Raw genomic sequence first — 25,378 nt, 5'->3', positions numbered from 1 at the left:
TCATAGGAAAATGGATGCATATTGAGGTTAGACTCTTAAGTGAAATAAATAAGTCACACATATAAATACCGCATAGTTTCTCTGCTGTGAAAAACTATAATTTTAAATAAGATCCTAATGTTGTAATTGACAATGTGAAATAAGAAGAAAAGGGCTAAAGGTATAGGGGAAGTGGGAATGGTATGGGAAAGGACATAAGGGAAAAGAAAAAAGTCTGAGAAAACAAAAAAATGGAAATAAAGGTTTTGTAACTAGGGAAGAGAGGAGAGGTTAAAGGGAGGGCAGGAGTGTGGGGAAAAATGAGAACCAAGACCTGTCATGAAAAGGTACAAGATCTCAATGATGAATGTAACTGTACTATAAACCTAAAAAGTACCAATAAACTCAATGAGAAAACAAACAAACAAAAAATATTGTGACATGGGTAAAATTATCATATCACCCTAATTTTCTAAAATCACAGGCTAATTGTTGCATATTATGTTCTTCTAGCAAGGTATAAACCAAAAGATGCATCTTCTTTACTTCTTGTTTGCTGTTATTGTTGGTACTGAGGATCAATCTTGGGACCCTGCACTTGTGAAGCAGGCAGCAGAACCACTGAGCCACGTCCCAGGCCCCATCTTTGCTTCATCCTTGGCTTCTTAGCAATGCCATATTCACATCTTCTCTGTACCTAGAGAACTTTAAGTCTTTTCACTTTGATAACTTTGTTTATCTAAATTGTTAATCACAGTTGAGTCTTTCCTCTGAAGAAAATACATATTTGCTCAATCCTATAACTTGATGTAAATCCACTTAGCAGGATTTTTCTCGCTGTTCACTGTTTGCAAAGAAGTTCCAAAGTTAAAAAAATTGCCAGTGACTCTTAAAGACAGCCATGCATTAAATAGTTCAGGGAGGTTTCTAAAAATTATGCTTTATGCCTCACAGGAGTTAGCATGTACATGTGTGGATCAAGCACTGAGAGTTTCAATGAACTTTCCCAGGGACACAAATAAATTTAGTTAAGGTCTGATTCTCAGGTTGGCAGAGAGAACTGCTGAATTACAGTGGGTTAATCATTGCCTTTTAAGATTTGGACAAAATCTTGTAGGTCTTCTAAAATTAAAGATCTTCTATTTATTCAATGGGTTCCATTATGATGTAATTTTAAATAAACAATGGAACTATGTCTTAGAAGAACAAAATGAAAATTGCTGTTATAAAAAAAAGGGGGATCGGGCTGGGGATTTAGCTCAGTGGTACCCACCAAAGTCTTGAGTTTGATCCCTGGTACTGCAAAAAACAAAGAAACAAACAAAAAAAGGATCCAGTCACTAAGAAAAACAATTAGGGCATTTTTAGATCGAGGAGTTAATTTGCTATTTAATTAACTATGTGATGATAAGACAGAAATAAAAAATCTTTTTGAATTAGACCACATAAGGAAATATTTCCCTGGGGATAAAAACTGTGGGTTCGTGTCTTGTCATTCTTTCTGTAATCAAATTGGTTCTTTGTGTGAATAAAATGTATGCATTTTATTTTTGAACTAAAAGTTTTATAATTTCATTTTTAATTGAAATGCATCAATTGCTGCTATTTAAAATTAAGATGTGATAAAAAATTAAGATGTGATAATTTCTGACATATGCATACTTCTGAGGAAAATGAACATAATCAATATACTGAACATTATCTATCACCCCCATAGATTTCTTCTGCTTCTTTGTAATCCCTCCCTTCTTTCTTAGCACAGCCCTCTGCAAGTAACCACCAATCTGCCTTCTCTCACTGTACACTGGTTTGCATTTTTTGGAATTTTATATAAATGGAGTCTTAGAACCATAAAATCATTTTGTCTGACTTCCTTTACTTGGTGCAACTATTTTTGTATTTCCCCATGGCCTTTGTGTTGGTGGATTCTTCTATTTTTTTACTGAGTAGGATTCATTGGTATTACTTTATATATCATTTGTTTACCAAGTCACCTATGATGGACAATTGGATGATTTCTAGTTTGAGGCTATTATAATAAAACTGCTACAAAATTTACATACAAATCTTTGAATGAATATGTACCATGCTTTCACTTGTATAAATACATAAGTGTGAATATCTAGATGATACGGTAGAAATTTTATATTTCTTTTCACTTTTCAAGTTTTTAAGAATCCTCCAAACTGTTTTCCAAAGTGATTTATCATTTTTCTAGGTTCACTGGCAATGAATCTGAATTTCAGATGCTCCACATTCTTAGCAACAATTGGTATAGTCAGTTTTTCATTTTAGCTACCTGGTAGATACGTCATATGACCACACTGTGATTATAACCCATGTTCCCCTAATGACTAATGCTATTGAATATCCTTTCACATGCATATTTGCCATCTTCTTTATTAAAGTGTCTGTACAAATCTTTTGCTACATTTTGGCTTTTTCTTAATTATTAAGTTTTGAGAGTTCTTTGTATTTTATTTATATATTCTGATGCAAAAAACATAAAATTATACGTATCTAAGCCATTTATAATTTTCTCTCCTAATCTGTTACTTCTTGTTCATACTTTTAACAGTGCCCTTGCAAATATTAAAGACCTTAATTTTAAATATGTTCTAATTTTTCAATGTTTTTCTTTTAGATTCATTTTGGTGTTATATGTGACTCAGAGTCAATAAGCTTTTCTTTTATGTTTTCTATTAGAAGTTTTACATTTTACATTAAACTTCTGAATATATTTTATGCTGCTTTTATATATGATGTTGTATGTAGAGCGAAGTTTATTTTATGGGGAATTAGGCTATTGCTTTCTAAACATCTGAAAAAACTATCCCTTCTCTACAGAAATACTTTTCACTCTGACAAGTAATTGGTTGACCACTTCTAGACTGCTATTCTTAGCTTCCAAACTATTTGTCTACCTTCATTCAAGTATCACATTACTTTAAACTCTAAATTTAAAGCTTCCTGGCCTAGAATCGAGTAATACAAGTGTTCCTAATTCTTTCTGAGTGTTATTTTGACCATTCTAGAGTCTTTGCATTTCCATATGAATTTTAAAATCTGCTCATTAGTTAACATCAAAGAAACCAAAAAATATCCTAGGATCACATTACATATCATTGCCTATGAGAAAAACATGTCTCTCCAATTATTGAGATCTTTAATTTTTCCCAGGAATGCTTTATTTTCAGTTTTCAGTGATCTGGTTTTATACATCTTTGGTTACATTTATTCCTAATCATTCAATGTTTTGTAACCCTATTGTAAATTATATTTTCAAACTGTCAGTTCCATGTTTTTATTGCTAGAATGTAGTAATAATATCAATTCTCTATCCTGAAATCTATCTAAACTCACTGATTAGATTTAGATGATGTGTTATACATTTCATCAGATGGTCAGAGATGACCAGGTCATCTTCTAAAAAACATAGTTTGATTTTTATAGGCCTTCAATTTTTATTAGTGTATGGTTGAAATATATCATAATTACATTCATTCTGGGTGATTAGTATTTGAGATAGCTTATTTTGATCATTTTTGATGCTTTTCATTTTCTTTACTGTTCTTATTTCTGTGGTTAGGATCTTTATGACAGTGTCTTAGACATGAAGATCCTAACCATTGAATATTTTAGATTTAAAAGGTAAAATTCTCACCACAATCCACAAAATGTTCATCTCCATCTTATTATGCAAAATGCATTTAGTTTATAGTTAATAAGATCTGAATAGTTTTAATATTGTTTAACAGTCCAATTCCACACTCCTCTTAGACTCAAGGCAAACTCACAGACATGAGCTTCTGTAAAAAATCAAAACAGAAGTTAAAAACTTCTTACACTCAATGCCACTGGGTAAACATTTTCATTTCAAAATGAAGGGACAGGATGGTAGAAAGGAATTGGAGCAAAGCAAGATTGAAACACACAGGGAAAACACTGAAGCTTGTAACTCTACATCCAGTATCTGGGTCAGGAGGTAGTCAGATGCGAACATCAAAGGTCTTAGGCAGCCCTGCCCCTATGGCCTCAATGTTTGCGGCCTTCTTGCCTTCTCGCTGGGGGTGATTCCACTCATTGGCTATAACTTTCCTCAACAGATTATTCACATCCTAACATCAACTTCCTGGCATCTCCAGTGCAGTTTTGGCTTCACTCTCACAGCATTATGCATTCCCTCTCAGAGGCCAAAAGCTCGACCTCCCATACCTTTTTCTGAATCTGGGTGGAAGGCTCCAAAACACTGGAGTGCTTGCATCTGCATGCCTGTAAATCCAGCACCAGATGGATGACACTAGGGTCTGCTACCAAAGCAGATAGCTTTGAACAGTAGCAAGGCCCACTGGAATAGGGCTGATGCTTGAATAGCTGAGCATGGTGAAATGAATCCCAGGGAACCAATTCACTATGTGAACTTCTTAAGCGGTCATACTAGGGACTCTCTTCTCAAATTAAAGCTTTAGTTTTGCACCTTGGAGCCTGTGAAAGGCAGGGTCTCACTGATTTGTGAGATGCCTTCAAGCTATCTTTCCTCATGTTTTAATACAAAGTACTTGGGTTCTTTGTAAACAAATCTTTTTGGCAGCTAAGCTGTCCATTGCCTCAACTTGCCCAGCACTTCCTTTCTGATGAAACTACAAACTTTTCACACCTGCTATTTGTTCCTGATTTTCATTACATGTCTGGCCAAAAACTGTACCGATGCTACTGCTAGAACATTAGACTGCTCTGAAATTTCCTCCATTAAATTAATTAGTCCATGACAAATTTTTATTTCTTGGGTGACAGAAATTGACATTACTCATCTAGTTTATTGGATGCAGGACAGAAGTTCTTAAGCTTATATCTGGAGCCATAGTTATCTTCCATGAAGGCAAGGAAATCAAATAGAGAGAGGAAGATTTTAGCACAGTGATTGCCTTAAATGCAGGATTTGAAATATTTATTATTAAAAGTTGGTCAAAACATATAAGTAGATCCCCAAACAAAGCCCCATGTTTAGAGACTACCCATGTGCTGATATAACTACAATGAGAGCTACTAAATTTTAGTAGAAGGCAGTAAGCATTTTAAAAGGTGCAACAAAGATCTTCAAAAGGAATGGCATGGTTGGCCCTCTGCATTCATGTTTTAAGTAGACTGAGGATGAAACAATGTAATGTGTCTATAATGATCATCTTCATACTGACTTTTCTATAATTCCCTGAACAATACTGTGTAATCATAGCACTTACATTGTATTTGATTGTATAAGTGATCTAGAGATGATGTAAAGTATTCCAGAAAATACTGTACCATTTAATATAAGCAGTTGGAGTTTCTGCAGACTTTGATATTTTCAGGATTTCAGGGATCAATCCCCTGTAGATGCTAAGGTACAACTGTAGTGGAAAGCAGGTCTAGACCCTGATTGGCAGGAAGATCACGTCCAAGGAAAAGATAAAGTTCTAATAAGTGGGTAGTGGACCAGTATAAACCAAGAAATCTCATTTCATTTGGAGGGGCAGGAAAAGGGCTGACTATGTTGTTGCTATTAGTGCCTTACCAGGTATTCATTTAACTGGACAGGAATTTAGAACCACTCATGTTGGATTAAGCTATAAACAAACTATGTGGAAAACAAGCAGAGAAATGTGGTAGGATATAAAGAAATGGGCTTTTAAAAACAGGTGTAAAAATTACAGCAGTATTTTTAAAGGTGTTGAATGATTATATAAGGTCTCCAGTGCTGTCCTCTTAGTAAAAGTGAAAGGACAGATTGAATGGATTTCAGAAGTTTCTCATATTCTTGAGATCTATGCTGTTTTATTAAAATAAACTGTACAGACATGTTAGCCACTTGGATAATTTCCCTTGTTTCATTTTTAGGATCACAAGTTTACTTTGAGCAAGAAGTATTCAAAATCGTGAGTGTGACATTAATTACAGATTTACATTATGCACTTAAAATTATGTTTTAACCTTGCATAGATATGCTTTAAAAATAGAATCTTAATTTTTAAGCAGACTAAGCTAATTGAGTCATAGGGAAAATATCATTATTTCTTCTGCATAATTTTGATGACCATTACAATTATCTCCCATTAAATGAAATAGAAGGCTTATAATGTGATAGATTTATATTAACCAAATATTTTATGCCACAAATATTGAATACATTTATGCTATTAAATCTATTCATTATTTTTTCCTTTACTTTTTTATTCCATGGAATCATTTCAACTATAATAGTTCTTTTTACCCATATGTATTTTTTTTTCTGATTGGAAAAGTAGTCATGTAAGAAATTCAAATAGTACAAAAACTATAAAGAAGGTTAAACATATAAACATAAAAATAATGTTAAAGTCATTCAAAATCTCACAAGACAGAAGCAAATATTTTAAACTATTATTTGTGTATGCAATCTCTTTCCAGAACAATTTTCTTTCAAATGACCTGTCTCAGTGGTACATGGAACTAAAAAGGCAGATGTCTTCCTTTTCAGTGATTTCCCTTTCAGGGAACTCTTAAATTTCACTGAAATCAAACACATTCAATACAACTCTAATTACCAAATGTTTAAAATACTTGAACTTCTACTGGGGTACAAAGCAGTGTCAGGATCCCACTTTGGAAATATTTTGACCTTTACAGGTCAGTATACAGAAACAAGAATTACACCCCCTTTCCATCCTCATAGCACTCAAAAATTCTACCTGTGTAGGGAGCTTCAAACCATGACTGGGTGCTGGGGGACAGAAGAGAGATAAACATTGTCTTCTCTCAACCTTCCTCCACTACCGACAAGCTCTAAATGTAATCCTCATAGAACATCTTTTAGGACTTTGTGAGTCAAATATACCTATAGGTTGCAAATCTGATTCATATATTTCACAACTGTTTTCCTGAAAAACACCACAGTGGAACTACTCTTCAGTTTCAGAGTGTGTATTTTAGACATTAATTTTTTTTTCTCTTTGTTTCCTAATTATACCTTAAAGGCTTGAACAATTTTCCCCAAAGATGTTTATTATTTTCTTTGGAAAATAAAGAACTTGCTCTTTAGCTCTACACATAAAATCTGTTACTTAATTTATGTTGAATTGTATGAGAAATCAGACAATGTGTTATAAGACAATCTGTCGTTAATGAGGAATGGCAATTTCTGCTTAATGGTTATTAAATAGTCTTATTGCCAAAGTGCATCACTAATATACATTATTAAATGGGCATGGAATCTGAACACAAACTCCATTAATCATTTCCTTTTCATCTTCTCCACGCATGTGCCACCCAGGGAAAGCATGTGGCTGCTCACGTCTTCAAAGCAGACGTCCACCACAGCTTGGTGGACATGTCACTCCAGTCCTCTCACACACAATATTCCAGACATTAATCACAGAAGGTGGCAAAGAAGATTATGTCACTTTTCTTCTTTGGAAATTTAAGTTGAGAGAGAGAGAGAGAGAGAGAGGGAGCCAGTGCCAAAATTATTCATCATCCCCCCAAAGTGAGGGGGAAGGCTAATCACTGAATGTATGTGAGGCAGTGAGTAGATTCTGCCAGGTAGCTTTACTGCTTCCAACCATCAGGAAAATGTTTCCAGAATATGAAAGTCAGAATAAAATGGAGCTTAAATATTAATTTCTGTATTTTTCCTGTTGTCCCGCTTGTATGTTGTTGCAATTTTCAGTATTTTCTCCCAGGGCTGTCATACTTCTGTAAAATGAGGGCAAATGCAATTTCATCCTAATAGAATAAGCATGACTGCTGAGAAGAGCCAAAATGAAGAAACAGGATTGACACAGGCATTTGAATGATGAAAAAGAAACTAACTTCTTTGAAGCAGCCATTGAAAACTATATTACTAAACCATGACAACTTTCCAACCTCTTTCATGACTCTCATTCTTCACCTGATTTGAGTTCTCCAAAACTCAGTTTCTTACGGTTATTGTTACTCAGCCTATTTCTTTAGAATGGGATAGAGGTTTGAATGGGCAATATTTTTAAGTTTTAAGATTTAAAAAGTAAATCAATAAAATTTCAATTCGTATAAAGTAAAAATTATAGCTAAAACTTGTCAAATTTTTTCTGAAGATTCCGACCTAAAACTTTCAACTGGACAAAATAATCAGCCTGAAACTGATTGCTGAATAAGGATAAATTGTGTGAATATGTATTATATATATATATATGTATTACACCTTGTCTATAAATCTTCTTTCCTGTCATTTGCACATTTCCATTAAAAGCAAGTAGCATTTTCCCCGAAGATCGTACACCTTGCTTGGGTCCCATATAATTAGATGCTGGAAGAATTAAAGTAAGAAATGAAGGGAATTACATTTAGTGCCTTTAGCAGCATTGTCTTATGTAAGTAATGAAATAGCAACTCTCATTTGATTTCCTAAATCATATAAATATATAGATATAGATATATAGATATATAATCTCACTTTTTCCAAACGTAGCTATATACTGTAAGGATCCACTGGATTTTTTGAGTGAATTAATACTACACCTTGACCCAAAATGTCAGCTGTACTCAACCTGTATCATCTTCAGTGATGTTCTAAAGCCAAATTTGAAAATCATATTTCTGAGTCAACAATGCCCAAATGAGTGTATGGAAAGTATTTGACACATTTGAACCTGAAGTACAGCTCAGTAATTGTAAATAAATCTTTTTGTACATAAAGGGACATAACTTGTAATAGTTGTGAACATTGTGATATGTAGAGAACTTTGTTAGTTACTTTTTTTTAGACCAGTGTCATATTTCTCCCTAAAAAGCTAAGATGTGTTTTTGCAATAGTAATAAAACTTCCAAATTGGGCAAGTGACTCGATACAAAGATATCTCCAAGAAGTGTTAAATGGAAATAGATTTTGAATTATAGAAAAGATGACCCTTATAGTGTATAACACAACCTTCAAGTTAACTCTTGTTCTCATAAAAATACTGGAGATGTGAGATCTCAATTCTAGAGTGAGCAATTATGCCATGAAATGGAAATCATTTGAATTTAGATAAACAGATTAATTCTGAAAACACCATGAACATGCAGAATATTTCTTGAGAGCGTCATGCTCCACATTTAGAGTGACAAAGATCACTGCCTTCTAAGAAAGTAAATCAAAGCATTTCTAAATAATCTATTTGTCTAGCTGCAAACACAGGTGTCTGGACTTATGCAAAAACATACCTCAAAATCCAAGGAGAAAAACTGAAGAATCCTGTCAAAAAGGACATATGTTTTTAGTCACAAGTAAAACCAATGGACTTAACTGCTGATGCAGTAAATGCAGAATTCATGATATGAGAGCTAAATGTCGATCAAATTTGATATGTCAAAATTCTACATTATGTTTTAGGCTCAGAACAATAGATCTTCATAATTTTCAAATTTCCTTTAAGAAAAAAACATCATAAATTCTGAATGTAATTTCAAACAAAACATTTAAAGTGGTTAGATAGGCATCACTCCATCCATGTACTTGTATATAAATAAATGAGTCTCATTTATCCTCATTTTCTTTTTGAAAAAAATCTTTAAAAGCAAGAGTAGTGTATTTTGAAGGATGGAATATCCTTTTGAAGTACTGATATCTTGGACAATAGTTAACTCTTCTTTGTGCAAGCTTCTGGAACATTTATTTTCCTATTAGTATTCATTCGCAAAGTGTATGTTACTTTAAACAAATTTTCCAAACATAAATACCATAAAGACAGAATTTTTATGATTGAATTGATACTCAAATCTTTTTTCTTTTTATACTAGTAATTTACATTGCATCTATAATCTGTTTAGTCCTTCATTATTGTCAAACTAAAAAAGAATTTATGCCATTTAAAAATTACAGGATTTCAGTAACTTTATTTTCCTTATTTAGATGGGGAATTAAATATTTTAATGGACTTGTGAAAAGCAATATTTTCATTATTATTTTCAGTACTAGGGATTGAACCCAAGGCTCTTGCCACTAGCAATGTCCCAGTCCCTTGTTTGTTTGCCTGTCTCATGATTTTTGTTTTTCTTGGTACTGGGGCTCAAACTAGGGATCTTGCGCTTTCAAGGTAGGCAGCAGCACCACTGAGCTACATCCCCAGCCTTGTTTCTTTGTTTTCAGAAGCGCCTTGCTAAGTCACTAAATTGCCCAGGCAGGACTCAAACCTGCAGTCCTGCCTCACCCTTTGCCCCCACTGAGGGCTGGGATTTCAGATGTGCCCAACTCAAAGAAGCTTTTAATAATCTATTTTTTACCTATAAATAAAGACATTTTAAAATATTTTAATAACAGATAAACAGAAAAAAATACAACATAATAATTATCCATCTGTCAATTCTATTTTATAAAAACTATTTGATTCTGATAGGCTTTTAAGCCCATCACATAAGTTAGATAATTAATAAATAAATGTGTGTATTTTCATGAAAATATGATAGATTAAGAAAATGTTAGGAATGAATATTTGATATTTTATGCAATAGTTACAAGTAAACCATTTGATAACCAATTTATTTTAAACTGCCCTACCTTATGTTCTTTCTTAATCGCACAATATGGTACAAAACTAAGTCAATTAGATATTTTGTAGGAAGTTAGACAGTGTAGGCCCTCCAGAAGTCAATATGAAGGACAATCTACACATAGGCTAAAGGTCAACTTTATAAACAGAGGAAAAAGTACTGCACTCACATACTTCCCCTAGAGATGAATAGCAGTGATTGATACTCTAAATATGTAACAATGGCCTTGAGCTGGGACCAAAACCTCCCTAGCCTGTTCTCTGGGGTGGGGGTGAGGGTCTTTGTTCCTTCCCAATACACACCCTACGTGACTAGCTTCCCCATATGACAGTCGTTTGTTTAATCAATATTACCCAAGTCACTACATTTGCTGTAATCTTATTACTTGACTGTAGTCTTGTCCCATCTTAAACCCGCAGTCACCTTATGGCTTTGCTCAATAAAACATCATTGAGGCACAGGGTGGGCGGGCAGCCCACTTTCCAGTCCCCCTTCTCTCTCTTAGAAGCTCTCTTTCTCTCAATAAATTCTTAACCTCTGTTGTTCCTAAAATTCATTCTGCAATTTTAGAGAATCAAAATCATATTTCAGATGTGTAGCAGTTTTGGGAATAACCTTTATTCCTCCTCTATCAGTGAGTGTACTGAACATAAAGAATTTTGAATATAAAAGGCCACATGTCTTGAAAACATTGCATTCATTGCTTTTTTTTAGTAATAAATATTAAGTAGCTAATTCATTTAATAAGTAGCATCTGTCCACTGCAGATTAGGCAGTGTTACAGGAGCTGAAGTAAGCTCAGTACCGAAAACATTAAAAAGTATTTCTACCTTTCACCTTATATTCTAGTGTGTATATCTGAATAGCTAGGCGGAAGTGGATGTCAACTTCTTCGTACGTTATAAGTGCTTTGGTGCTGTTGACAATTCTGCTTTCTTCTTAGAGTCTCTCTCTTTTTTTTTTCACTTCTTTGCCAAACTCCAGCCATTTCTTTTCTCCTACCAACTTGTTCTTCCTTTCAGTAGCCCCTTTCCCAGTGCTTCAAATCTTGGTGTTTCCAAACTTATATCCCTTAATTCCCAAAGGTTTTGGGCTGTTAACTTGAATATCACCATTCATTCAAAACTTCACCCACTGTCTGTATATTCTCGATATCCAGTTCTATCTGTGATCTGCCGTATCCCTCTAAATTCCAGATTGTTATTGTAACTGCTTCGCTATGATATTCCCCTCTGTGTTTCAAAGGAAAGTTCAAGTAACATCTTATGAGAAAAATAAGATAATATAATCTATTTATGGTAAAATTAATAGCATACTGAATACCAAATAGCATATTTTCCAGTGAAAAGTGAAAAGAAAATCTTTGGACATAGGTAGATGCCAGAACAGTTAGCTTACCTGGCAATCTCTGATAGGCTAGTTTGGAACATTCAGTTACAGAAGTTCAGCACATATCGATATTAGGTAGATAAAAATCAATGTCAAAAGAAAGTCATAAGCAAAAATTAATAACAAAGCTTGATTTCCTTGTAAAGTTTTAAATGTTCTTCTAAACATCGAAATCATGACATGCAAATCAAACTTTTGCCTGTTTAAAATTACAAATTTGGGCCAGGGATGTAGCTCAGTGACGCCATGCCTGCCTGGCAAGCACCAGGTCCTGAGTTTGATCCCCCGGTACCAAAATAAATAAATAAATAAAATTACGCATTTGATGCCATCAAATTTGTCTTAGCAATAACCTAAAATGTGTTTAATGACAAAATATTAACACAGCATCACTGAAGAATTCATTGTTGAAATGAAGAGAGTAGGATTCTACTCACAATGCAGATTATGTATAATTCTATACATAATCGTTGTGTGCACAACGCACAGTTCTTCCATTGGTGGTTGTAGCTCCCAGGAGTTAACTTGGAGATTCAGAGGCTGCACGAGTATTTGGAATATCTGAGTGTGGGAAGGAAAACACTGTAGAGAATAATGGTCTGTTTGGGAGTCTGGTCCGCTAGCCAGGCCTCATTCATTCTGGACTCTCCAGCTGACTGAGCTCCCTCACACAGTGAAGAACTCTGAAACGCAGGCAAAGCATGAATGCTTCAGTGTTGTGGTGAAAACATGTGAGAAACAGTGAAATAGAGGGGCTGCCTATGTGCAAGCCAAAAAAATATGTGTCCTTGGCAAACTGAGGACTCGGTATTTGAGCATTGTTTAAATATCTTACTAGCTGAAATTTCACAAGCAGCAGTAGACAGCATACTTAACCAGAATATCAGTGTTATTCATCAAAGCCGACTTTTGACAAAATAAGAGTGTGTTTTCACAGCAGTTAACACCCATCAACAGCTTTCAGTCAGGCAGAGCCATGGCAAAGAATATGAGAAGGCCAAATAATTGGATGCCAGAACTTCCAAAAACTCACACGAAATTACCAAATTCCTAGAAAAACTCAACAAATCTGCTTACAAGGAAATAAAAATCTGAATAGTCTTTAACTACAAAAGAGTTTAACAAGTTAAAGTTTTCTCACAAAAATAATACCATGCCTAGTTATTTTTGTATTAAATAATATATGATAAATTTTGCCCTACTCAATATGGAACAATGTCCCACATCTAATTTATGGGCTTTAGCATAACATTGATACGAAAACAGATTAAGAAAGTATGAAAGGGAAAATTTTCAGAACCATCCCACGCATTCATTTACATACAAAAATCCAAAAGAAAAATTGGCAAACAAAACATTGCATAATGAAGAATCTAAGAATAACCCAGAATTTCAGAGTTGATTTAACACCAGTCTATAAATGGTATTCATCACATTAAAAGATTAAAGGAGAAAACCCGAAGTGATCATTTTGATAAAAGCAGGGAGAAAATATGAAAGTCTATAATCTCTCACATTAAACCCCTTAGCATAAGGAAGATAAAGTGTTCAAAATATGATAAAAATATTTACCAAATTACAGTGAAATATATTGAAATCTTGTAGTTCTTTTAAAATCCAAATTACACGATAAACTCAGTGTGTGCCTGCTATGAACAAATTTATTTCATCTTTTACAGAATAAATCAGTGTAATAGGGAAGGAAAAAGAATAAACATATAGTACTCTAAATAGAAAACAAATTACAGATAAATAAACTGATTGATATGTAATTCAAGATACAATCAGGAAACCAGAAATGAGAAAAGGATTTAGTGCCAGTATTTAGGTTACAAAATTAATAGGAGGACTGGAGAAACAAAGCCCATGGGATAAGTGGTATTCTGGAGAGACTCAGAAAGGCAGGGAAACTGGCAAAGAGCAGAAGCCACTATCACTGGAGGAGATCAAGGTATCTTACCGCAGTGTCATGTGCTACTGTAGAAGAGGCCAGAGTTCTGCCGGTCACTTACCTGCCTCTAAAACCTGGGCTTTTTTGTGTCCATTTGTTTCTCTGAATGAAGATGCAGCCACTGGAGAGGGCAGCATTTACTTCCAAGTATCAGCATCAGCAGTTGTGCTGACATTGGCCAGAGGTATGTATGGGATGTACAGGCAGGAGTCAGGGACTTTTGGAGCCACAAGCCCCAAACCTCCAGGAATGCATGGTTAGCGATTAGAAGACAGCCTGTAGGTGCGCAAGTCCAACTAGGGTCAGAACTCATTGCCTACAGGAATGAATGCTCTGGTTTCTGTGCTCCCCGTACTCTGATTCATCATTTGGATTTGGTCCCAAGGTCAGTCATTTAACAGACCACCTTGACCTTCCCATTCCCTACGTAAGTTCCTGCCTAGATATCCTTCTTGTTTTCTCTCATCTTTGCTTTCTGGTTCTATTGATAAAAGGCCACAGTTCGGGGCTGTCCTTTGAGACTTTCTCATGCTGAGGGATCTTGGTTAATGGCAACTCCTCTGGGCCCTCTTGGAATATGGATTGGACATTGAGTTTGAGAACTGTATGAGAAATCTTTCATCCTTTTGTTCCTTGCCGTGGTCTCCAACAGTGACCAGCAGTACTGATATATGGGGAGTAGGTGCAACTCCAAAACCTGCTAGATACCCGAAGCTTGAGTTCTTGTTCTCTAAAATCAAAGAATGAATTATAGGGACAAAGGACATTAAGAGTAGGAAAATTTTATTAAGAGAGAGACACTCTTACCTGAGAGGGATGGGGGGGCACCTGGAAAGTGGGTTGCCTGCCCACCCTGTTTCTCAAAGGTGCTTTATGGAACAAAGCCATGAGGTGTTGTGGATTCAACATGGGACAAAACTATAGTCAACTAGTAAGATCCAAAGTACAGTCACTTAGGTCCAATGAGAAATCACAAGATGGACATGAGGTGGGACAAAACTATGATCAACCAATAAGATTACAACAAGTATAGGTGCTTAAGTAGAATTGACATACAGATAAGTGAAGCATAAAGGACTTCCTCGATCAAAAAATATACACCTACACATGATCAAAAAATATACACTTAGACATGTATAATAGTCGAGATCTCGGAAACCCAACAGAAGAATGAAATATTACAAGTAATATTACAAGTAAGAGAAAAGAAACAAACCGCATGCAAAGGAAAGCCCATCAGAATCACAGCAGACTTTTCAACACAAACCCTCAAGTCAAGCAGAGCCTGTAGTGAGGTATTTCAAGCCCTAAGAGAAAACAACCTCCAACCTAGACAGATGTATCCTGCAAAATTAACTTTCAAAATTTATGAGGAAATAAGATACTTCCACAACAAGGAACTCCTGAGAAATTTCATGAACACCAAACTGGCATTCCGAACACTTCTAAACAATATCCTGGAAAAAGAAAATGAAGGCCACAATACGGAAAGGGTCAACAGAGCAAATATGCAAAGCAAGGCAAGAAATTAAAGGGAGAGTGGGAAAAATAAAAGAACCAACACAGGAACAAAACATGACAATGAAAAGCCTGCACATATCAATTATAACCATCAATGTCAATGGCCTCAATTCACAAATCAAAAGAAATAGGCTGGCAGAATAGATTAAGAAGCAAAGTACAACAATATGCTGTATAAAAGAAACCAACTTAATCCACAAAGAAATTTATAGACTGAGAGTAAAAGGATGGAAAAACAGTATTTCATGAGACAAGAGCCCAGAAAAAAGAGTGGGTCGCTATCTTATTTGCAGAATAGATTTCAAACCAAAACTAATTTAGAGAGACAAAGAAGGCCACTACATTCTTGTAAAGGGAACCATACAGAGGAAAAATTGACAATCATAAATAAATATGCACCAAATACTAATGCCCCAACTATACAAAACAAATATTAAAGGATATGAAAAATGAAATAAGCATTAATACAGTTGTAGTGGTGACCTCAATATTCCACTGACACAAATAGACAGATCATCTTAGACAAAAAATCAACAATGAAATAACAGAACTGAACCAAGTCTTAGAACAAACAGACTTAGTAGATCTCTACAGAGTGTTCCACCCCACAAAATCAGAATATACATTCTTCTTGGATGCACATGGGTCATTCTCCAAAGTAAACCACAGGCTAGCTCAGAACATGCTTAAGTAAATGCAAAGGAATTGGAGTTATCCTCAGTATATTATCAGATAATAGTGCAATTAAACTGGAGATCAATAACATAAGAAACTGCAAGAACTTCACAAACACAGGGAAATTAAATAATACCTTGCTGAAAAACCATTGGGTCATTTTAAAAAAGAAATTAGACAGTTTCTACAATTAAATGATAATGCCAGTATAACATACAGGAATCTATGGGATGCCATGAAGGCAGTCTATGAAGGAAATTCATAGCAGTAATGTCCCATACTAAGAAAACAGAGCAAGCTCAAATAAACAACCTATGCTTAACCTTAAGCTCCTAGAAAGAGAAGAGAAAGACAAACTGTCCATCAGCTGAAGACTGGATAAAGAAGATGTGGTTTTTCTATAAAATGGAGTACTACTCAGCCATAAAGAATGAGAAACTACAGACATTTATAGCTAAATGGATGCACACTGAGGCTATACTCTTAAGTGAAATAAATAGGCACATGAGTAAATACCAAATAGTTTCTCTGGTGTGAAAAACTAAAAGTGTAAATAAGGTTCAAATGGTGTAATTGAGAGTGTGAAATAGGAAGAAAGTGGCTAAAGGGGAACTGGGAAGGGGAGGGGAAAGGAAATGAAAAAAATGTGAGAAAAGGAAAACATGGAAACAAAGTCTTTGTAAATAGGGAAGGGTGAAGAGGGTGAAGGGAGGGCAGGGGTATGGGGAAAAAATAAGAACCAAGACATATCACGTAAAGGCACAAGATCCCAATGATGAATGTAACCGTATTGTTTGCTTTAAATGTACCAGTAAACTTAACAGGGATATAGTGATTATGTTCGACTCCCCTCTTCTCAAGAAAAATCAGAAGGTAGTAAAAAGACAAACCTAAAGTAGTTATAAAACGTGTAAATGAGCTGAAAACGCCAGAGACAAATTGTATGTTATTTATGAAAACACAATAAACTTTAGCTTTAATAGGTAAAATCTCATACTTCAGCTATCTCAGAGATATATCAGATATTTTTTGAGAAATATCAAAACAACAACTTGGGGGAGGTAGCTTTTTAAAAGACTTTTTAAAATTTACTATCCCTTAGTGAGAATATGAGAAAATAACACTGTCATGGTAGAAAAGTCCTAGACTGAATGCTAAAAGCAAAAAATAAATAAATAAATAAAACTTCATTGAACACAATAAGCATCTCTTAAACTCAATCAATACACCAACAGTGGGGCCACAGCCTCTATCTCAGGATTACAAACTCTAAATATGATTTTAATGTGATTTTCTGTATTTTCTACAATGTATATTAGATTTTATTTCCTCCTGGTCACCATCACCTCCTCGTACTCATATCCTCCTGGTATTTCACCTCTCCTTTTGGTTCTTATCCCTTCAAGATGAAAGACTTCCTCACTTGATTTCAAAGTGCATTTAAACTTACAGTAATCACAATGGAGTACAAAAATAAATCTTCACGTATATGTTGAACTGATTTTTTACAAAGACATCAAAAAATTCTATAGGTTTGCCAGGGATCTAGTTTAGCGGTGTTGCTGCCTGCCTCACAAGTGCAAGGTCCTGATTTCGATCCCAGATACAAAAAAAAAAAAAAAAAAAAAAAAAAAAAAAAAAAATCTACAGGTTAGAGAAAGCCTTTTTCCAAAAAAAATGCTTAGAAATCTAGCTATCTATATAGAAGGCATCCTCAATTTCTATCTCACATCATCTTTAAATAATAATTTCAATGGGTCACAGACATAACTGAAAGTTAAAACTATAACTTTTCTTTGAAGGGAAGACTGGTACGTATCTTCACAACTTGGGCAGGCAACATTTTGGGACACAAAGTGGTCACCACAATATGAGATGTGGTAAATTGTGCATATTGAAGAAAATGAAACATGTTCTCACTAAACACATTATCAAGAAAATAGTGAAGCCATAAACTGAAAGGGAAATATTTACAGCATATACATCAAAGGATAAATATTCTGGATTATATATGACAAATGATTTATATCCAGAAGGTTTAGGAACATTTGAGACCCAAAAGTAAAAAGATGAACTCATTTAAACATGGGGAAAATACTTTAACAGAAACTTCACCCTACAAGATATGTAGAAAATGAGGATTAACCAGCCCATGAAAAGGTGTCCAGCATCATTTTAGTATATGTGCTGCTGAAGCCAGCCTTGTTCAGCATCATTAATAATTAAGAAATTTGAAGCAAGAGGTTCCATTTTATACTCATTTTGTTAGCTAAACTTAAAAAAGCAATTGAAAGCACATGTTCCTGAGGATTTAGGGCACCCTAAATTCTCACAGAATGCTCCTGGGATCCTGAAGTGGTGCAGGCAATTTTACAGGTGGTTTGGCAACTCTTTAAGGAGTTGAGCCTGAGGAGTGATCTCTTGATCACCCAACAGTGCCCACCCCTCCATCCAAAAGAAATGAATTCATTTTCCCTCTACAAAGAAAAAGAATTGTAAAAGAGTATTTGTGGTAGTTACGTTCATAATCTGGAAACAGTCCCAGTCCCCGTGTCTGTTGCTGCAAGAGAATGAACTTTCTGAATTGCTCCCCAGTGTCTAGCAGATTTCGTTTCCTCCTCTTCACCATCACCTCCTGGTATTCCTATCTGCCTAGCATTCCACCTCTCCTTTCATTCTTATCCATAAACACAATCCAGTTATTAAGCACTGGGAAGTTGCACATCATGTATAAATCTGAAGCAACTTAAGTTGAGAGAAAGAAGATTTACTTAAACCAGTATATCTTGTGTAATTCACTTACATTAACTTTTTAAAAACACGCTAATCTATTTATTTTTCCCCATTCCCCTGTCTGCCCTTCACCCCTCCCTACTTACAAAGACTTCGTTTCCATTTTCTCATTTTCTCATATTAATTCCATTCCCCTCTTTCCTTTCCCCTACCCCTCCTACTTCCCCTTTCCCTTTGAGCCTTTTCTTCCTATTTCACATAAAAGCATGCTAATTTAAACTGGTAGAAATCAAGCCAGAACTTACAGATAGGTGGAATTCACAGAAAGTGAGTGTAAAAGAAAGTCTCTTGGGTGATGGAAACATTCTATATCTTGATCAATGTGGTAGTCACATAGTCACATGGTCTTGACACTTGTCAAAGCTTGATGAAAACAACTTTTATACATCAAAAATGATATTCTGAAAATAATAATTACTTTGACTAGAATCACACTTGTAATGCATTAAAATATCTGTTCTGGGTCAGAAATCTGTTTCTACCTACACCGTATTGATGTGTGTATGTGTGTGTGTGTGTGTGTGTGTGTGTGTGTGTGTATGCGTGTGTATGCCAATTGTTTCCCAGTGTGCTTTAGCATAATTACTCTTTTCAAGTAAAATCTTATTTAACAGTTTGGTAATATACAGTGTTGGAGAAGAAAATATATACTCATGTAATCTGCATGTATATTTTCTGTATGTATATGTGAGAAGTGTAAATTGGTCTGAAACTTTGAGGAGATATCTGCAATATTTATCAAGGATGAATGTTAGAACTGTATTTCACAGAATAATTACAATTAAACTAATGATAATGTGAATAATTATAATAAAAAACTAGCTTATTCACTGTATATTCCTCATAGTAGAAAAAAGACCAGAAGTAACTGAAATGTTTATTAAATGGGAGATTAGTAAGTAAATTATTTAACATCAAAACAACATAAACTAAGAAGTTGTTCAAAGCAACTTATGGATCTATAATGATGTACAGAAAACTTTGAGGCTTCGTATCAACTTTCCCATTGCTGGGATAAAATACCTGAGCCTCCACGCCCCACATAATTTCAGGGAGGGGAGGTTTAGTTTGACTCCTGATTTGAATGGTTTCAGGTCTTGGTTGTATCTCTCCAAGGCAAAAGCATCGTGACAGCAGGGCCTGGTGGAGCAAAACTTCACCTCATGGTAGTTGGGAAGCAGAACAGAAGGACAGCATCAGAAAGGAAGAGCTCAGGGAGCAGATGTAGGCCCGGTCACACCTTCATGATCCAACCACACACACCCAAAAGTGAGCCTTACTAATCCCCTTTCAATCAGACTAGGAGTGGACAATCCTTTAACGGCCACAGACTTTTTAAGTGAAAAAGTAGAGGGCCTAGCAAAGGGTATAACATAATCTGTTCAGCTGAAAATATAAGCAAAGACACGAATGTATGTGCTTTTAAGTGCATAGAACACTTCCAAAAGATGCAGAAATTATTAAGGTGAAAGAACTGTTTCTTGAATGGGAAGCCGGCATGTTTTCCATTGCATGACTTTTAAGCTGTCAGTGTGTAACATAATAAGCATAGTTTTCTATTGTATCTATAAAGAATAATGAGGAACCTAAGGCCAACTAATACACAATGACTTCGCTGGGAGCGAGAGGGTTTGGTGAAGTGTGCAGGGGCCGTTATATCAAAAGGATCGGTAACATTATTCGTCATGACTCTTTTAAAAGTAAATATGAAAGAATGTTAAAAGCAGGTTACTGTAAATGAGAATAGGAGTGATTTGTTTTTATTTTGGGTTTTTGTCTTGTTTTGTTTGTTTTGGTACCAGGAATCAAACTCAGGACCTTGCGCTTGCCCGGCAGGCACAGCCCCACTGAGCTAAATCCCCAGCCTGAGTGATTGGTTTTAATATTTTATTATGAACAGCTTTTTCTTTAAAGTCAGAAAAAACAAACAAAAGTAAATAGAGAAAAAGAATGGATGACATACAAGTGAAATGAAAGAAAGTGAGTGAGGACAGCAAAAGGAGAGAAGAGGGGAGTAGTGATCTTACGTGGACCTCCAAAAACACAGAGACAAAGCCACTTGTGTCCAAGCTGAGTGGATCCTTAGTTCCCCAGATGTTGTGTCTGGTTTATCACTGCTGCAGCAGACTTCTGAGCCTGCAGATCTTATTATTTATTAATTGGTCATTCTAATAATTATAGCACTGGTCAACATCCATTGATATTCAAAGTGGTTTGTGTGCACGTTTGGGTTTTAAAAAGCCATATATAGAATGTTTACATTCTGTATTTAATTTTTTTTGTTTGAAAAATTTAAAAAAATACAGGATAAACATGCACTTGATACTAGGATCCAAGGTAGAGGGATTATATTTTGGCATAATAAAAATTATAAAACCCAAACCATAGCATCTAGGAGAAACTCCCACAGTTGCAAAAATGGCTTCCTTTAGTCGTGAGGGATACAGAAGTGAATATTTATCAGTCTTGGGTAGTTTATGGGAGAAACTATAGCTAGCTGAATTTTAAAACTATAATTTCCCATAATTGTAAGGAAATAAAAACAAATTATCTCAACTATGTGAGCTAACTCCTGCCTTGATTGATCCTTAACTGAATAATCCTACATTTCCATTATTTTTTAAAAACAAAAAGAACATTCTTCCATAGCCAATTTATATTCAAGTCTGAGAAACTTCCCTAGAAATAAATCATCACACAGAAACACGGATTTAGTTTGACAGCATCTCTCAAGATAAACACCTGCACCACAATGGGAGGATAATTCCACATAAAGCAGCCAAGGGTGTCAGCTAGATCATCGTTTGACCTAGCTCCTTGGGTTCCAGCTTGAGCTGTAGGCCAAAGAGGCTGCCCTAACAGTGTAAGTAGAACTTCTAAAATGTCTGACCCCGGGAAAAGGAAAAGTACTAACTTTCGGCATACGCGGTTTTGTGGCAAGAAGTGAGGGAACTCATAAAATCTAGATTCACAGAAGTGTATCCCAAACGGCTGACAGCGTCTGAACCTCGGTTGCCAACAGCGTGGAGACAACGTCGGCCAGCGCTGGAGACTAGCATTGACCTGACGGTGAAATCCCGACTGTGAACGTGACAGCATGGAGAGACGCCTAGCGGTCGTGAAGCACCCTTCTGGGTGTGTTTACGCGGGCCACGGAAGCATCATTTTGGGGACCACGTGTGGCCTCTGGCCTCTTCCTCTGTGGCACTGTTCCCTGTGTTCTCCTTCCCAGCTGCCGTGAGGGGAGCAGTTTGCTCTACCACCCCATTCCACCACGCGACTGCTACCTTGGAACCAGCCAACCATGCCCTCACACCTCTGAAGCCATAGCCAAACAAACCGCTCTCCATTCAAGTTGCCAGTATTGCTATTTTGTTCCACAGGTGGGAAAGAGAAACCACAGAGCTAGCATCACCTTTGATGGGCTCTGGTGAGAATAGTGACTTTGTTGCATCAGTGCAAACAAACAATTTCCCACGATTTCTTCTTATTCCCCAATTAAAATTCAATGCCCTGCATTTTATTTGTAAGGCAATTTCAGTAGAATTATAAAGTAATTATTATATAAAATAAAATAATACAGTTTTTTTTCCTGTGAGGCTACTGAAAATGCATGCGCTGCAAGACCCACAGAGCCCTGAATATGAAGTGAGAAGCAATAGAATTCACGTTCGAATATGAAAGGTAAGATTTTTATAGAGTAGGCATGTACATAGTAAAGGAAAGAAGTGAAGATATTCATCTAAAGTATACAGTTATATTTTGGCTAAAATAATTCCAGACCACGTTATATGAATGCCGTTAAACTCTAATCTTCAAGGTCAATATTGAAATGATCACTTAATACATACAGCACATTTATATACACAGGGAAGCCCTATCTATATTATTATAATCGGAAAGCAGTTTTATAGAACTATTGGCATTTCCTTTGAAGCAGAAAGAATCCGTACAACCTTACTGGAATATTTAAACTGTGAAAGAGAACTCATTTAAGAAATTCAGAAGTTAAAAATGAAGAATCTTACAGCTGGTATCCTAGATATTTTCAGTTGATTTTCTAGGCTCCTGTTCCATCGTGGTCATTTCGTATTAGTCGATTCTGTGGTGTCAGTGCGCACAACTGGACAAATGGGTCCAAAGCCAGGTTTTGTGTAACCCAGGGCTCAGGAAACTAAAGTGCTCATGGGTGGGTATGACTGTTGGTCATACTTTGAAAGAGCGATCAATCAAAAGAAGCAGACGTGGATTTTTGTCAATATCAGTGATTTTATACAAAGTCAGCTCAAACAGTCTTTAATCACTTGGGCTCTAACACGGTTGAGTAGCTTTTGTCCTTTTGAATTCTTAGGCCATGTCCTTTTAATAATTTTTATTTTTATGAGCACATGTTTGCAGTACATAAAGATTACATCAAGCATGGGGAGTTGTTCCACATATACAACACATCCCCTCCTTGTCCTGCCCCCATCTCTGATGCTGTTACCGTCAAAACCAGGCATGGCTTATTACTCACATGGAAATGTTTATGTAATAAACTTAGGACTTATTTCATTGCATAACGGTGCACACACATCTGTGACTTCTCTTAATAAATGCGTATTTTGTGTTTCAAAGGCCATTTTAATGGTTCAGAATGGCATAAAAGTCCTCCAAAGAAATTCTCATATAGTATTGTGTATGGGTCAGTGACAAGAGTGTTCATATTTAAAATCAGTGCACTAATTTCTTGGCAACAGCAACCATCTTCTGCCGTCCATGGTGCTGAACTTTAATCTCCTCGGCCACTCTGTGAATGTTGTGTTGTTGGAAGAATATCTTGTCCCTTGCTTTTCCCCCGAGTAAATAAGATACCACAAGGGTATTAGTTGCACTTATCTGTGACATCAGCTATCAGACTCACCAACAGACTGTGACTGTGAAGCAAGAGATGGGCCTTTAGGAAAAAAAAAAAACATTAAAAGCCTGTCAAAGATCCATTAGCTACTGACTCCTGCGGGAAAGTTGCCTTCTTAGCATCCGCTCCCTGACATTGATTAGGAGCCTGGGATCTGAAGGCAGCTCACTCTTCGTTAGCCCCAAAATTACAGCTCAGAAAGATATGCAGCATCTGGCTGAATCCTGCTGTCAGAAATTCTTTTATAGCCAGGCCAGAAAGAGAGATTTTGTGTATCTTACTTCTGCGGCCAACATACTGTTGATTTCTAATGTGGTGCAAAGATCTGATTAGTCAATGAACATATTTTGTTGATAAAAGGTCCTGAGAACAATTAAAATGCAAACTACTTTGTTTTGGAGACCACTGAAACTATCTAAAAGACACATCTGGCATCCTAAATGTTTCAGCTCGCATCACACTCTGTATCTCCCAGTTTTTGGCCATCCCAGTTCATGATTATGCCCACTAAAAAAAAAAACAAAAGACTAATTAGGTCACTTGTAGCTTGGCTTCAGTGCCAGGTCCCAGCTCCCAGCTGGAAGAGAAGGCACTTAGGGGAGCAATCTCCATGTCTAACGCTGCTTCCTGGCATTGGGGATGATTGACATTTCAAGAACTGAACAAGCTGAACATTGAATGCAATGCACTGAGGCAGAGCGGACACTAGGAAATGAACACATTTGTTCTACAAATATTTGCCAGGCATATGCTGTGTGCCAGCCATTGTGCTGGGTGCTGAGTAGAGAAAGACTGGAATGAAATAGCCTGTACTCAGAGTTACCACAGCCTATGGATTCCGACAAGCACGTGATTTACAATATCATGTGATGCAGCCGACAACTGAGGCAAAAGCTGGAGGGCCTTCCTGGAATACAAAGCAGGAGCATGAAATGAGTTTTAAAGGAAGAAGGAATAAAGTTTTGAAGAGGAGCATACATTATTGGGCGGGTAGGGAGTGGGTAGGAAAGGACATCACAGGTAAAGGCGTAAGGCAGTGGAAAGCACGGCCTTGTCAAGGCACTAAAGTTTTTCAGAAATAGGACATATGCTCATCACTACATCCCTCGATGCTGTGTTATTTACCTGCTCTGAACTTTTTCAGCGTCCTTGAAGTATTCTTGTGTTTCCAGTTGCCCAGGCCTTTGTTCAGATTCTTCGACACTCCAAACTTTGCTGGCTCAGTCTTAACCAATGTGACTCTGCCACGATTGGACCGATTCTGTCCTTTCTTTCAGTTTAAATATTACCTCTTCAAAGAGATAAGTCATCACCATCATGAAAACCTACAGCATCCCAGTATTAATAGATATACAAGTCTATAATCACTTTTTTTTTACATTTATTTGTTGACAACTCACTGAAATTCAGTATCTCTAGTGTAAAATAATTTCCCACTGTTGTTTGTATAATATGAAGGTTACCTCTTCAGTGCCTGGATCAGTGCCTGGAATATAGTAGATGCTCAATAAATTTGTGTTTAACAAATGGAGTAACTCTTCCCTCTTCTACTCTCTAAATCACAAGAGAGCAGGGAAAATACATCACATTTACCTTGCGTTCTCAAGGTTAGGTCAGTTCTTGATACAAAGTATATACGCTTGAAAGAGACG

At 36.0% G+C, this 25,378-nt stretch overlaps 1 long non-coding RNA gene across 2 annotated transcripts in view; it reads left to right on the top strand.

Annotated features, from left to right (window-relative positions):
• Positions 1-22,505, top strand: part of LOC104868003 — a 39,674-nt gene extending 17,169 nt beyond the window's left edge. For both annotated transcript variants that reach the window (XR_781931.1, XR_781930.1), the window contains exons 3-4: positions 5,854-5,891; positions 22,429-22,505. This is a non-coding gene — a long non-coding RNA (uncharacterized LOC104868003). The remainder of the gene's footprint in view (positions 1-5,853; positions 5,892-22,428) is intronic.
• Positions 22,506-25,378: the final 2,873 nt, after the last annotated feature.

The sequence above is a fragment of the Fukomys damarensis genome, unplaced genomic scaffold (genome assembly GCF_012274545.1).
Source record: "Fukomys damarensis isolate Sample0158 unplaced genomic scaffold, DMR_v1.0_HiC HiC_scaffold_17, whole genome shotgun sequence".
In the NCBI taxonomy this organism is placed as follows: domain Eukaryota; kingdom Metazoa; phylum Chordata; class Mammalia; order Rodentia; family Bathyergidae; genus Fukomys; species Fukomys damarensis.
The sequence above is the reverse complement of the archived record's forward strand: the minus strand, read 5'-3'. Positions and strand labels throughout refer to the sequence as shown.